Here is a 15736-nt window from a genome sequence, read left to right as displayed (position 1 = left end):
TTGCACTAGCCCACCTTTCTGCCAATAGTCGCTTATATCGCTTATATATATATATATATATATATTTATATATATATATATATATATATATATATATATATATATATATATATATATATATATATATATATATACATTTATATGTCGTGCCGAATAGGCAGAACTTGCGATCTTGGCTTAAATAGCAACGCTCATCTTGCCATATAGGACAAGTGAAAATTTGTGTATGCAATAATTTCGCCAAAATCATTCTGAACCTAACGAAAAAAATATATTTCACTGTGTTTGTTTAGTATTAAATTATTGTAAACAAATATTAAATATATTTAGTTGGGTTAGGCTAAAATAAATTGCTCTTGTTATAATAAGGTTAGGTAAGTTTTCTAAGTTCCTTTTCGTGCAAAATTATTAATTTTTACATCAACATTAATGAAAAAAATATATCTTTAAACGTACAAGAGACAATTTTAGAAAGGACTTAATTTTAAATGAGTTCTTGCTAATTGACCAGTTTTACATATTCGGCACGGCATATATATATATATATATATATATATATATATATATATATATATATATATATATATATATATATATATATATATATATATATATATTGGGTATACGCCATTTTTATTTTTTACAAGATAGTTATGGGGAGGTGCAGATGAACATGAGTGTGATTATGTGCGATAATGAGTGGGCGTCAGCGAATATGAAAATGAGGAAGTTAGGGAGACTGAATGAGCAAGCAGGGGTATACGTAATAGTGAGGATAATTGAAAGAAAGAGTGAATAAACGGAAGAAGAAACGCGAAAGTAAAACGAATGACTACGTTTGCTGGCGAGTATGTGTGTTAGTGACGATTGAATAAGCGGGTTAAGTAATGAGATTAGCCCAAGTGAGCAAGTTAATTGGCAAGAGTATGTGGATGAGTTGATGGGTGTGATGTGTGTGTGAGAAGCAATATATGAGGTAAGGAGTCCGGTGTATACATACATCCTACTAGTGTACGCTGCCGCACTGGTTGTGTAACAAGCTAATGTTCGTGGTGATGCATGCCACTAATATCTTTTTTTGTAACCCATTACTCACACCCATGTTGTCTTTTGTAGTCGATTTTGAAACTTGATTTTATACGATAAATAACGTCAGTATCTTGAAGAGTCAATCATAAAATGTCAGATTATTATAAGATTGGTTTTAGTTTGTAAGGTATTTCTGTACTGTTGTATCCCCCCAAAGGAGGTTCCTTGACGCTGGTGAAGGGATCTTGATCTAGGGAATTGGAACTGTGCTCCTGTTCCCTGAATTGAGCCTGAATACCTTCCATTCAGCCCCCCCCACATGCGCTGTATAATCCTATGGGTTTAGCGCTCCCCCATAATTATAATAATTATTATGTTCTGTTTTATCCGTTATTTTTTGTCACTTTGAAGGAATGCATTTTTTGTGGCTGTAGCTAGTGTGCATTGTGTGGCTACCCGTACTTAAATGACGTTTTACAAGGTAAGAACAGGATCTAATGTTTACCTAACACACCTGTGTTACACTAATGTTTACCTAACACACCTGTGTTACACTAATGTTTACCTAACACACCTGTGTTACACTAATGTTTACCTAACACACCTATGTTACATTAATGTTTACCTAACACACCTGTGTTACACTAATGTTTACCTAACACACCTATGTTACATTAATGTTTACCTAACACACCTGTGTTACACTAATGTTTAACTAACACACCTATGTTACACTAATGTTTAACACACCTGTTACACTAATGTTTAACTAACACACCCATCAAGCTTGAATGTTGGGACTAGCCAACATTCAAGCTTTTGAATCTTTCCGAATTTATGCACATTCTTGATCAGGTGGATGCTCCTTGACTGCTGCATAAGGTGGATGCTCCATGACTGCTGCATAAGGTGGATGCTCCATGACTGCTGCATAAGGTGGATGCTCCATGACTGCTGCATAAGGTGGATGCTCCATGACTGCTGCATAAGGTGGATGCTCCATGACTGCTGCATAAGGTGGATGCTCCATGACTGCTGCATAAGGTGGATGCTCCATGACTGCTGCATAAGGTGGATGCTCCATGACTGCTGCATAAAGTGGATGCTCCATGACTGCTGCATAAAGTGGATGCTCCATGACTGCTGCATAAGGTGGATGCTCCATGACTGCTGCATAAGGTGGATGCTCCATGACTGCTGCATAAGGTGGATGCTCCATGACTGCTGCATAAAGTGGATGCTCCATGACTGCTGCATAAAGTGGATGCTCCATGACTGCTGCATAAGGTGGATGCTCCATGACTGCTGCATAAAGTGGATGCTCCATGACTGCTGCATAAAGTGGATGCTCCATGACTGCTGCATAAGGTGGATGCTCCATGACTGCTGCATAAGGTAGATGCTCCATGACTGCTGCATAAAGTGGATGCTCCATGACTGCTGCATAAAGTGGATGCTCCATGACTGCTGCATAAGGTGGATGCTCCATGACTGCTGCATAAAGTGGATGCTCCATGACTGCTGCATAAGGTGGATGCTCCATGACTGCTGCATAAAGTGGATGCTCCATGACTGCTGCATAAGGTGGATGCTCCATGACTGCTGCATAAAGTGGATGCTCCATGACTGCTGCATAAGGTGGATGCTCCATGACTGCTGCATAAAGTGGATGCTCCATGACTGCTGCATAAGGTGGATGCTCGATGACTGCTGCATAAAGTGGATGCTCCATGACTGCTGCATAAGGTGGATGATCCATGACCATGACTGCTGCATAAGGTGGATGCTCCATAACTGCTGCATAAAGTGGATGCTCCATGACTGCTGCATAAAGTGGATGTTCCATGACTGCTGCATAAGGTGGATGGTCGATGACTGCTGCATAAAGTGGATGCTCCATGACTGCTGCATAAGGTGGATGCTCCATGACTGCTGCATAAAGTGGATGCTCCATGACTGCTGCATAAGGTGGATGATCCATGACCATGACTGCTGCATAAGGTGGATGCTCCATAACTGCTGCATAAAGTGGATGCTCCATGACTGCTGCATAAAGTGGATGTTCCATGACTGCTGCATAAGGTGGATGGTCGATGACTGCTGCATAAAGTGGATGCTCCATGACTGCTGCATAAGGTGGATGCTCCATGACTGCTGCATAAAGTGGATGCTCCATGACTGCTGCATAAAGTGGATGTTCCATGACTGCTGCATAAGGTGGATGGTCGATGACTGCTGCATAAAGTGGATGCTCCATGACTGCTGCATAAGGTGGATGATCCATGACTGCTGCATAAAGTGGATGCTCCATGACTGCTGCATAAGGTGGATGCTCCATGACTGCTGCATAAAGTGGATGCTCCATGACTGCTGCATAAGGTGGATGATCCATGACTGCTGCATAAGGTGGATGCTCCATAACTGCTGCATAAAGTGGATGCTCCATGACTGCTGCATAAAGTGGATGTTCCATGACTGCTGCATAAGGTGGATGGTCGATGACTGCTGCATAAAGTGGATGCTCCATGACTGCTGCATAAGGTGGATGATCCATGACTGCTGCATAAGGTGGATGCTCCATGACTGCTGCATAAGGTGGATGCTCCATGACTGCTGCATAAGGTGGATGCTCCATGACTGCTGCATAAGGTGGATGCTCCATGACTGCTGCATAAGGTGGATGCTCCATGACTGCTGCATAAGGTGGATGCTCCATGACTGCTGCATAAGGTGGATGCTCCATGACTGCTGCATAAAGTGGATGCTCCATGACTGCTGCATAAAGTGGATGCTCCATGACTGCTGCATAAGGTGGATGCTCCATGACTGCTGCATAAGGTGGATGCTCCATGACTGCTGCATAAGGTGGATGCTCCATGACTGCTGCATAAAGTGGATGCTCCATGACTGCTGCATAAAGTGGATGCTCCATGACTGCTGCATAAGGTGGATGCTCCATGACTGCTGCATAAAGTGGATGCTCCATGACTGCTGCATAAAGTGGATGCTCCATGACTGCTGCATAAGGTGGATGCTCCATGACTGCTGCATAAGGTAGATGCTTCATGACTGCTGCATAAAGTGGATGCTCCATGACTGTTGCATAAAGTGGATGCTCCATGACTGCTGCATAAGGTGCATGCTCCATGACTGCTGCATAAAGTGGATGCTCCATGACTGCTGCATAAAGTGGATGCTCCATGACTGCTGCATAAAGTGGATGCTCCATGACTGCTGCATAAGGTGGATGCTCGATGACTGCTGCATAAAGTGGATGCTCCATGACTGCTGCATAAGGTGGATGATCCATGACCATGACTGCTGCATAAGGTGGATGCTCCATAACTGCTGCATAAAGTGGATGCTCCATGACTGCTGCATAAAGTGGATGTTCCATGACTGCTGCATAAGGTGGATGGTCGATGACTGCTGCATAAAGTGGATGCTCCATGACTGCTGCATAAGGTGGATGATCCATGACTGCTGCATAAAGTGGATGCTCCATGACTGCTGCATAAGGTGGATGCTCCATGACTGCTGCATAAAGTGGATGCTCCATGACTGCTGCATAAGGTGGATGATCCATGACTGCTGCATAAGGTGGATGCTCCATAACTGCTGCATAAAGTGGATGCTCCATGACTGCTGCATAAAGTGGATGTTCCATGACTGCTGCATAAGGTGGATGGTCGATGACTGCTGCATAAAGTGGATGCTCCATGACTGCTGCATAAGGTGGATGATCCATGACTGCTGCATAAAGTGGATGCTCCATGACTGCTGCATAAGGTGGATGCTCCATGACTGCTGCATAAAGTGGATGCTCCATGACTGCTGCATAAGGTGGATGATCCATGACTGCTGCATAAAGTGGATGCTCCATGACTGCTGCATAAGGTGGATGCTCCATGACTGCTGCATAAAGTGGATGCTCCATGACTGCTGCATAAGGTGGATGATCCATGACTGCTGCATAAGGTGGATGCTCCATAACTGCTGCATAATGTGGATGCTCCATGACTGCTGCATAAAGTGGATGTTCCATGACTGCTGCATAAGGTGGATGGTCGATGACTGCTGTATAAAGTGGATGCTCCATGACTGCTGCATAAGGTGGATGATCCATGACTGCTGCATAAGGTGGATGCTCCATGACTGCTGCATAAGGTGGATGCTCCATGACTGCTGCATAAAGTGGATGCTCCATGACTGCTGCATAAGGTGGATGCTCCATGACTGCTGCATAAGGTGGATGCTCCATGACTGCTGCATAAGGTGGATGCTCCATGACTGCTGCATAAAGTGGATGCTCCATGACTGCTGCATAAAGTGGATGGTCGATGACTGCTGCATAAAGTGGATGCTCCATGACTGCTGCATAAGGTAGATGCTCCATGACTGCTGCATAAGGTGGATGCTCCATGACTGCTGCATAAGGTGGATGCTCCATGACTGCTGCATAAAGTGGATGCTCCATGACTGCTGCATAAGGTGGATGCTCCATGACTGCTGCATAAAGTGGATGCTTCATGACTGCTGCATAAAGTGGATGCTCCATGACTGCTGCATAAGGTGGATGCTCCATGACTGCTGCATAAAGTGGATGCTCCATGACTGCTGCATAAAGTGGATGCTCCATGACTGCTGCTGCATAAAGTGGATGCTTCATGACTGCTGCATAAAGTGGATGCTCCATGACTGCTGCATAAGGTGGATGCTCCATGACTGCTGCATAAGGTAGATGCTCCATGACTGCTGCATAAGGTGGATGCTCCATGACTGCTGCATAAGGTGGATGCTCCATGACTGCTGCATAAGGTGGATGCTCCATGACTGCTGCATAAGGTAGATGCTCCATGACTGCTGCATAAGGTGGATGCTCCATGACTGCTGCATAAGGTGGATGCTCCATGACTGCTGCATAAGGTGGATGCTCCATGACTGCTCCATACTCTAGTATGAGGCTGACAGACATCGTCTATAAAATCCTGGAGGAGTATTTGCTTAGGACTTTTATTGTTTTGAGGTTTGGAAATCTGAGGTTTTCGGATCCCCTTCCTTCACTAATATTTGTAGCTTCCCTTTTCCATATTTTCTCCTGTTCTTGTCCTTCTCATTGTTTTAAAAATAACAGCAGAAACACAACACTAAATCCCGTCCGAAAGGCCATTTATAAATATTAAAACATGAGATCCCATTCATTACCGTTATCTGTCATGTGTGTACATGTTTATGTGCAAACCAATATGTACTCAACTAGTTGTGGGTTGAGTCTCAGCTCCTGACCCGGCATCCTTAAAACTTTGTATGATGCTTGTTGTTATCACCACCACTTGGGTATCATGCAGTCATCACACACAATATATTAACATGTCTCTACACTGACAATTGCAAACAGAGCTTGATTTATGTAGTAATAATCATGATATATAAAGAGGCGGCAGTGTCACCCATTAGTTATAAATAACAGTAGAAAGAAATAGTATAAAATACTGACACTATGAATATAGATACAAATGCAGTATAATGCAAGTCACAAACGGGACTTTTTTGTGACTTGATAAAGCCCACTGTGTGGGCCTAAACGTTGTCAGTAAAGAATCGCAATTCATTGTGCGCCAGTTTCTGAACCTTGTAAGCCACCTTTATGAATTGAACATTAGTTTTTGTAGATTATGTTGCTTTAATTTAACCTAAGCTATTCTGTAACCACCAATGACCAAATTACATAAAGGGGAGAGTAGCGTCTACCAGCGTGGAGGAAGGGGGGGGGAGGGAGATATCTCATCGCTTTATCTTAATGTGTTGGAAACAATGCGCTCACTGAGTGAGACGGGCTCTGTTCTGTGCCACCAGTTCTTACGTCCACTATCTTTTATCACCAACCATGGCTGACGTATCATAAAAATAGACAGGTTCAGTTGATGCCTTGAATAGTGCTTGTTACGTTGATCCGGTGAGCGGGGCAGGGGCAGGGAAGGCAGGATGTAAACTGAATAGCCACGGTTAGTGTCCGGGTGAACAAAACTTAAGCAAAACCGGATTGGTCAAGGCAGGATACTTCAATGTTGTTGAGGGGAGGGGGTGAAGAGCGGTGGTGGTGGGAGGCGGAGGTTATTGGAGGAGGGGGGGGGGTCAGTGATGGGTGTGCAGAGGAACATGATCGTTGGAAAACTTGCTATTCTTTGGAGGGTTTGAATATGAAGAAGGGGTAGCGAGGATGAGAGTGGGAGTGTAAAGAATATGTGGTAACCGCACATGACAGTACATCCAGATATATATTCAGGTTAGTTATGATGTAAAGACAAAAAGATACATTTACAGTGCATGATAGTGCAGCCCGTCTTCTAACTTAAACTTGGCAATACCAACGTTCGAAGTCAGTGGTTCACAACCTTCTTGAGTACCATGACTCATTTTTTTTTACTTCAGAAATATTCGCGGACCCCCACTTCCTAACAGTATTTTTCCTTGCATTTCAATCTGTCAATTTTATAACTTGAACGTACTGTATCAATGTGGACAACAAGAGTATTTCACTTCTCCATGGAAGATGTGCTCATTGAATATCATATACTTTCAAGTCCCTGCCAAGAAGCTCATCACTATTAATCCCTTCCTTAAATCACTTGCGAAAGCAACTGCTCAAGAAATTTCTGGCTTAGCTGTTAATAATAATTTATCACAAGTTATTTACACTGATGGATCTAAACAGAAGTCTACTGGCACCTGTTGCCACCTTCTTAGTTAAGAACGACATGAACTATATAGAGTTAGGCGTAAGAATTGTTTGCCATTCTGATGGCGTAATAGCCCATAAAATACGTGCTAAAGGAATAACTGGGAAAGTGGGGAGATGGATCTTCAACTTCCTAACAAATCGAACACAAAGAGTAGTGGTCAACAGAGTTAAATCGGAGGCTGCCATAGTGAAGAGCTCTGTTCCACAAGGCACAGTACTCGCCCCCATCTTATTCCTTATCCTCATATCAGACATAAACAGAGATATACACCACAGCACCGTATCATCCTTTGCGGATGATACTAGGATCTGCATGAGGCTGTCATCTGCTGAGGACGCGGTTAACCTCCAAGAAGATATAAACAAAGTTTTCCAGTGGGCAACGGTAAACAATATGATGTTCAATGAGGACAAATTCCAACTACTCCGTTATGGAAAACTGGAGGAGATAATAACTAGAACAGAGTATACTACTGACTCCGGCCATACAATAGAGCGGAAAAATAATGTAAGGGACCTGGGAGTAGTAATGTCTGAGGATCTCACTTTCAAGGATCACAACAGTGCCACGATCGCACGTGCAAAGAAAATGATAGGATGGATAATGAGAACTTTCAAAACGAGAGATGCCAAGCCCATGATGATCCTTTTCAAATCACTTGTTCTCTCTAGGCTGGAATACTGCTGTACATTAACATCTCCATACAAAGCAGGTGAAATCGCAGATCTAGAGAGTGTACAGAGATCCTTTACTGCACGTATAAGTTCTGTCAAGCACCTTAACTACTGGGAACGCTTGGAAGCACTTGACTTGTACTCGTTGGAACGCAGGAGGGAGAGATATATCATAATCTACACTTGGAAAATCTTGGAAGGAATGGTCCCAAATCTGCACACAGAAATCACTCCCTACGAAAGTAAAAGACTGGGCAGGCGATGCAAAATGCCGCCAATAAAAAGTAGGGGCGCCATTGGTACACTAAGAGAAAACACCATAAGTGTCCGGGGCCCAAAACTGTTCAACAGCCTCCCATCAAGCATTAGGGGAATTGCCAATAAACCCCTGGCTGCCTTCAAGAGAGAGCTGGACAGATACCTAAAGTCGGTGCCGGATCAGCCGGGCTGTGGCTCGTACGTCGGACTGCGTGCGGCCAGCAGTAACAGCCTAGTTGATCAGGCCCTGATCCATCGGGAGGCCTGGTCGTGGACCGGGCCGCGGGGGCGTTGATCCCCGGAATAACCTCCAGGTAACCTCCAGGTATAACGTTAACTTACGACATTAAACTTGCTTCTATAATTATTACTGATTCTGTCATCACTGAAGGCTCTTGACTCACATAATAAACAACATGCTCATTGCAGAAGCCAGATACAGATACTCAAAAAAAAAAATCCGGAAAAAAATAATATATGTACAATTGTTATTGATTCCATCACACACTGGATTATGTTTTCATGAAAAAGTTGATATGTTAACCAATAAAAAGTAACCTGAAAGAAAATGTAGACTATAACTTCGGTGTATCGTATTTAGCATAAGAAATAATATTAGGAGGGAAGTAAAAAAATGAAACCGTGGTATAGGAATGCATTTAGAAGCCTGAGTAGATTTGTATCCCACTATGATAACATGAATGTAGGTATGTAGCCCGGTCACCATCTGGAAAAGACCCGGGCCGGGACAAGACCGACGAACCTACTACAGTACAGTAGATAGTGCTACTTTGGCTTGTTATCTACAAGGAAAATGATATCTACACTTACATTGCAATCTACACCTTATATTGCAATCAACACGGTACCTAATCTAACCTAGGTTAGGTACCGTGTTGATTGCAATGTAAGGTGTAGATCGCATAACAAAGTAGATTCATGATACGTAGATAGCAATGTAAGTGTAGATATCATCCCAAAGTAGATTCGTGACATGTAGATAACAAGTCAAAGTAGCATCCAGTAGATATATACGTTTATGGAGCAACTTGAAATGTGAACAGACTGACTGATGTTGTAGTAGCCAGGCTTAGGCTTAGGCTTGGTTACAAGTACTTCTGACAGTTTGGCAGATACGCAGATGATCAAACCAAATGCAAAGTATGTGATAAGAGATAAGATAAGATTTCGTTTGGATTTTTAACCCCGGAGGACTGTCTAACTTATTTCCATTGGGGTCCTTAATCTTGTCCCCCAGGATGCGACCCACACCAGTCGAATAACACCCAGGTACCTATTTGCTTCTAGGTGAACAGGACAACAGGTGTAAGGAAACGTGTCGAAATGTTTCCACCCGCCGGGAATCGAACCTTGGCCCTCCGTGTGTGAAGCGGAAGCTTTAGCCATCAGGCCACCGGGCCACTGTGGACAGCCCTGTGGTCATATATTGAACGCTATGTGCTTAATTGTCCACTTACTGAGGAATATAGATATAGATAGTATATGTCAAGATATCTTATTGATGAAAATAAGATACCACACATATTAATAAATTTCCTAAATTTGCTTTCAACAGGTAAATGAACTGTTGATATAAATTCAGATGTACTCCTGTAAACTCTTTTGGGGCCTAGTTCGTAGGCTTTTTTTTGTATCCATATGCTTGTGTGCAACTAACCACAAGATGGATATGAAGTGTACAATAAACTAGCCGCTTAGGCGGCAAAATCTAAAAATCTCGTTATCCCCTCTTGTGATATTGAGGAGCATCTTGTTGGAAATCGTCTTCCCTTATAGTAGTCAATACTTTGGTTAAGGTTTTTAGTCTCTCTTCATAGTGCAGTCTCTGCCCGAGGATCTGAACACGCTTCATCAGGTATGGGCAACATGCTGGCGTTCCGGCCTGCTGCCAGACTTTAGTGACTGAGTAATAAGCGATTGTTGCCCACGGCCTGCAGGCCTACATAGCCTTCGAAGATTTCTCTTTGTACATAAAATATTTATTATATCGGATGGTAAAAAGTTTAAGAGTCGTGGGTCTCGTATGTTGACAATACTTTTTAATTGTGTCTACGACACCCCTTCCTATTCACTAGGTTTATTCTGAAATTTCTCCCGATTTTCTCACTCATTTAATTTTTATGGTGGTAGTTGTTAGATAGGCAACTAGGTCTTCGAGGGTTTTCCATGTACATTTTGAGAAATCTCTCATATCTGTTCCATATATACCTTTGATAGGTTTCGTGAGTTCTCCTGCTCACGAAGTCCGGCCCTGGGTCAAGCTTGTCCGAATACTTTAGCCTAGTCAACCAGGCTGAAGCATTCGGAAAAATAAACTATTGATTACAAGAACATGAGGAAAAAAAAGTGGAGGAGCACCTTGGTAGCACTCCCCCACCCTAAGCTGGTCCTTTTCAAGCTCAATCCTTCCCAGTCAAGGATGTCTTATTGTGAGGATGTCAGGCTTGTTGATGTTTGCATGCCTACTTAAAATAGGTGCATATTTGAGAATCACGTCTTGTTTGAAATTTCCTTTTAGTTAGTATCGCTTCTGGGGATTGTCATTTGTATAACTCTTCAATCTAGTAGATGACAATCGCATCATTCCAGTTGATTGTGTGGTTAGAATTTTAATGTCAGACCATTGCAAAACTTTACTGACGATACCTAACTTGCGCTCAGTTGTCAGTCTCAACGTCCCGGCCAGTTTCTCCTATGTACGCAAAATCACAGTTATTACATGGAATTTAGTACACGCCTTGTCTTGTTTGAAACTGTTCTTTGTGATTCTAATTTTTTTTTTTTGACAGGTAAGTGAGAGCTCGGTAATTTTGTTTTTTATTCTTTGGTGGAATGACAGTCAAGAGCATAGTGGGAGGGAGGGCTGCGAGGCGCTCCCAGCAGTCTAGATGCTCTACTGATTCTGAACAAGTAGTAAAATATATGTATATTATCTAGCTGGGATATCTCGCTTGCCTTGAAGCATGTCACGACAGTAAAACATTCTCGTCCTCTTCCTCATGCTACCTTACTTGTCCTCTTCCTGGTGATGCTTTACTTGTCCTCTTCCTGGTGATGCTTTACTTGTCCTCGTCCTCGTGCTGCCTTACTTGTCCTCTTCCTGGTGATGCTTTACTTGTCCTCTTTCTGGTGATGCTTTACTTGTCCTCTTCCTGGTGATGCTTTACTTGTCCTCTTCCTGGTGATGCTTTACTTGTCCTCTTCCTCGTGCTGCCTTACTTGTCCTCTTCCTGGTGATGCTTTACTTGTCCTCTTCCTGGTGATGCTTTACTTGTCCTCTTCCTCGTGCTGCCTTACTTGTCCTCTTCCTGGTGATGCTTTACTTGTCCTCTTCCTGGTGATGCTTTACTTGTCCTCTTCCTGGTGATGCTTTACTTGTCCTCTTCCTGGTGATGCTTTACTTGTCCTCTTCCTGGTGATGCTTTACTTGTCCTCTTCCTGGTGATGCTTTACTTGTCCTCTTCCTGGTGATGCTTTACTTGTCCTCTTTCTGGTGATACTTTACTTGTCCTCTTCCTGGTGATGCTTTACTTGTCCTCTTCCTGGTGATGCTTTACTTGTCCTCTTCCTGGTGATGCTTTACTTGTCCTCTTCCTGGTGATGCTTTACTTGTCCTCTTCCTGGTGATGCTTTACTTGTCCTCTTCCTGGTGATGCTTTACTTGTCCTTTTCCTGGTGATGCTTTACTTGTCCTCTTTCTGGTGATGTTTTACTTGTCCTCTTCCTGGTGATGCTTTACTTGTCCTCTTCCTGGTGATGCTTTACTTGTCCTCTTTCTGGTGATGCTTTACTTGTCCTCTTCCTGGTGATGCTTTACTTGTCCTCTTTCTGGTGATGCTTTACTTGTCCTCTTCCTGGTGATGCTTTACTTGTCCTCTTCCTGGTGATGCTTTACTTGTCCTCTTCCTGGTGATGCTTTACTTGTCCTCTTCCTGGTGATGCTTTACTTGTCCTCTTTCTGGTGATGCTTTACTTGTCCTCTTCCTGGTGATGCTTTACTTGTCCTCTTCCTGGTGATGCTTTACTTGTCCTCTTCCTGGTGATGCTTTACTTGTCCTCTTCCTGGTGATGCTTTACTTGTCCTCTTCCTGGTGATGCTTTACTTGTCCTTTTCCTGGTGATGCTTTACTTGTCCTCTTTCTGGTGATGTTTTACTTGTCCTCTTTCTGGTGATGCTTTATTTGTCCTCTTCCTGGTGATGCTTTACTTGTCCTCTTCCTGGTGATGCTTTACTTGTCCTCTTTCTGGTGATGCTTTACTTGTCCTCTTTCTGGTGATGCTTTATTTGTCCTCTTCCTGGTGATGCTTTACTTGTCATCTTCCTCGTCTTCCTTTAGTCATCTTACTCGTCTTCCTTTAGTCATCTTCCTCGTCTTAGTCTAGTCATCTTACTCGTCTTCCTTTAGCCATCTTCCTCGTCTTACGCTGGTCATCTTCCTCGTCTTCCTTTAGTCATCTTACTCGTCTTCCTTTAGTCATCTTCCTCGTCTTAGTCTAGTCATCTTACTCGTCTTCCTTTAGCCATCTTCCTCGTCTTACTCTAGTCATCTTCCTCGTCTTACTCTAGTCATCTTCCTTGTCCTGCTTTGTCCTGCCTTTTGGTTGTTCTGCTCTTCCTGTTCTTTTTCCTTTTCCTGGTCGTTATTGTGGTGTTCTCCTTTCGTTGTCTATGCCTAGTGACACACTGGCCATAACACTGCTAGAAATGCGCCCAATATCCCATAGTTAATGTGTGTAATCACAGGGTAGTTAGCCGTTCCTTGCCTTAACTGCTGTCATTTTAGGCTAATTAGGCGCTCAATGTCTGAATTCATTCTTTAAGACTTGCAGCCTGGCCGTTGCCGGGGCAGACTGCAATTTTTCTATTTGGAGATTGAAATTTTTTCTTTGTAAAAAATAATTCATTATAGTTTTATTACCTTGGTAAAATTATTCCAGGTTACGCATTTGCTGTTTATAAGTGTCCGTTTGTACTTCTTAAAAAAAAAGTTAAATATTTATAGCTTTAGAAAGTTATATATATATTTTTAAATTCAATTTACGTTCTTAAAGAAGTGAAATATTTAATATTGTGGCGGCCCAGGACCGAGCTGCCAGAGTAGGAAAACTCTCGAAACCCAACAAAGGTATTTCAAAAGTATATCCAGCAGTCACACTGAGTTTGCACTAGGGTCTATTAGTATAATGTTTCAAGTTTTCTCTACTCATGAATGGGTAAGAAGAAAAGTTTGTGCTTAGCTCTTGTAAAACAAGAACCACCTTCGGAGTGTTCCAGTCAAGTTAACACATATGGTTGTACTCACTTTGTGTGTGTACTCACCTAACTGTGGTTGCAGAGGATGATTCACAGCTCCTGGCCCCGCTTCTTCACTGGTCGCTACTAGGTCACTCTCCCTGCTCCATGAGCTTTGTCATACCTCTTAAAACTATGTATGGTTCCTGCCTCCACTACTTCACTTGCTAGGCTATTCCACTTCCTGACGACTCTGTGACTGAAGAAATACTTCCTAACGTCCCTGTGACTCGTCTGAGTCTTCAGCTTCCAGTTGTGACCCCTTGTTTCTGTGTCCCCTCTCTGGAACATCCTATCTCTGTCCACCTTGTCTATTCCCCGCAGTATCTTGTATGTCGTTATCATGTCTCCCCTGACCCTCCTGTCCTCCAGTGTCGTCTGTCCGATTTCCCTCAAACTTTCCTCGTACGACGTTCCCCTGAGCTCTGGGAAGTATTTTCTCTAACTTCTTGACGTGCTTGACCAGGTGTGGGTTCCAGACTGGTGCTGCATACTCCAGTATGGGCCTAACATACACAGTGTACAGTGTCTTGAACGATTCCTTATTAAGGTATCGGAACGCTATTCTCAGATTTGCCAGGCGCCCGTATGCTGCAGCAGTTATTTGGTTGATGTGTGCCTCCGGTGACGTGCTCGGTGTTATGGTCACACCAAGGTCTTTCTCCCTGAGTGAGGTCTGTAGTCTTTGTCCACCTAGCCTATACTCCGTCTGCGGTCTTCTTTGCCCCTCCCCAATCTTCATGACTTTGCATTTGGCAGGGTTGAATTCGAGAAGCCAGTTTCTGGACCACATGTCCAGCCTGTCCAGGTCTCTTTGCAGTCCTGCCTCATCCTCATCCGATTTAATTCTTCTCATCAACTTCACATCATCTGCGAATAGGGACACTTCAGTCTATTCCTTCCATCATGTCGTTCGCATATATCAAAAATAGCACTGGTCCTAGAACTGACCCCTGTGGGACTCCGCTCTTCACAGGCGCCTACTGTGATACCTCTTCACGTACCATGGCTCGTTGTTGCCTCCCTGTCAGGTATTCCCTGATCCATTGCAGTGCTCTCCCTGTTATATGCGCCTGATCCTCCAGCTTCTGCGCTAATCTCTTGTGGGGAACTGTGTCAAAGGCCTTCCTGCAGTCTAGGAAAACGCAATCAACCACCCCTCTCCCTCGTGTCTTACTTCTGTTACCTTATCATAAAACTCCAGAAGGTTTGTGACACAGGATTTGCCTTCCATGAACCCATGCTGGTTTTTATTTATAATCTTGTTCCGTTCCGGGTGTTCCACCACTCTCCTCCTGATAATCTCCATGACTTTGCACACAATACATGTCAGAGACACAGGTCTGTAGTTTAGTGCCTCATTTCTGTTTCCTTTCTTAAATATGGGGACTACATTTGCTGTCTTTCATTTCTCAGGTAGTTGCCCAGTTTCAAGGGATGTGTTGAAGATTGTGGTTAGGGGCACGCACAACATCTCTGCTCCTTCTGTGTGTGTGTGTGTGTGTGTGTGTGTGTGTGTGTGTGTGTGTGTGTGTGTGTGTGTGTGTGTGTGTGTGTGTGTGTACTCACCTAGTTGTACTCACCTAGTTGAGGTTGCGGGGGTCGAGTCCGAGCTCCTGGCCCCGCCTCTTCACTGATCGCTACTAGGTCACTCTCCCTGAGCCGTGAGCTTTATCATACCTCTGCTTAAAGCTATGTATGGATCCTGCCTCCACTAC

General features: G+C 43.5%; 1 protein-coding gene across 2 annotated transcripts in view; it reads left to right on the top strand.

Moving 5' to 3' along the window:
- The window catches only part of Pgant2 (polypeptide N-acetylgalactosaminyltransferase 2), a 411072-nt gene that overhangs the window by 64286 nt on the left and 331050 nt on the right, over positions 1–15736 (top strand). The window lies entirely within an intron of this gene.

The sequence above is a fragment of the Cherax quadricarinatus genome, chromosome 47, assembly GCF_038502225.1.
Source record: "Cherax quadricarinatus isolate ZL_2023a chromosome 47, ASM3850222v1, whole genome shotgun sequence".
Taxonomy (NCBI): domain Eukaryota; kingdom Metazoa; phylum Arthropoda; class Malacostraca; order Decapoda; family Parastacidae; genus Cherax; species Cherax quadricarinatus.
Note: the sequence above shows the minus strand (reverse complement) of the source record. Positions and strands in the feature narration are given on the sequence as shown.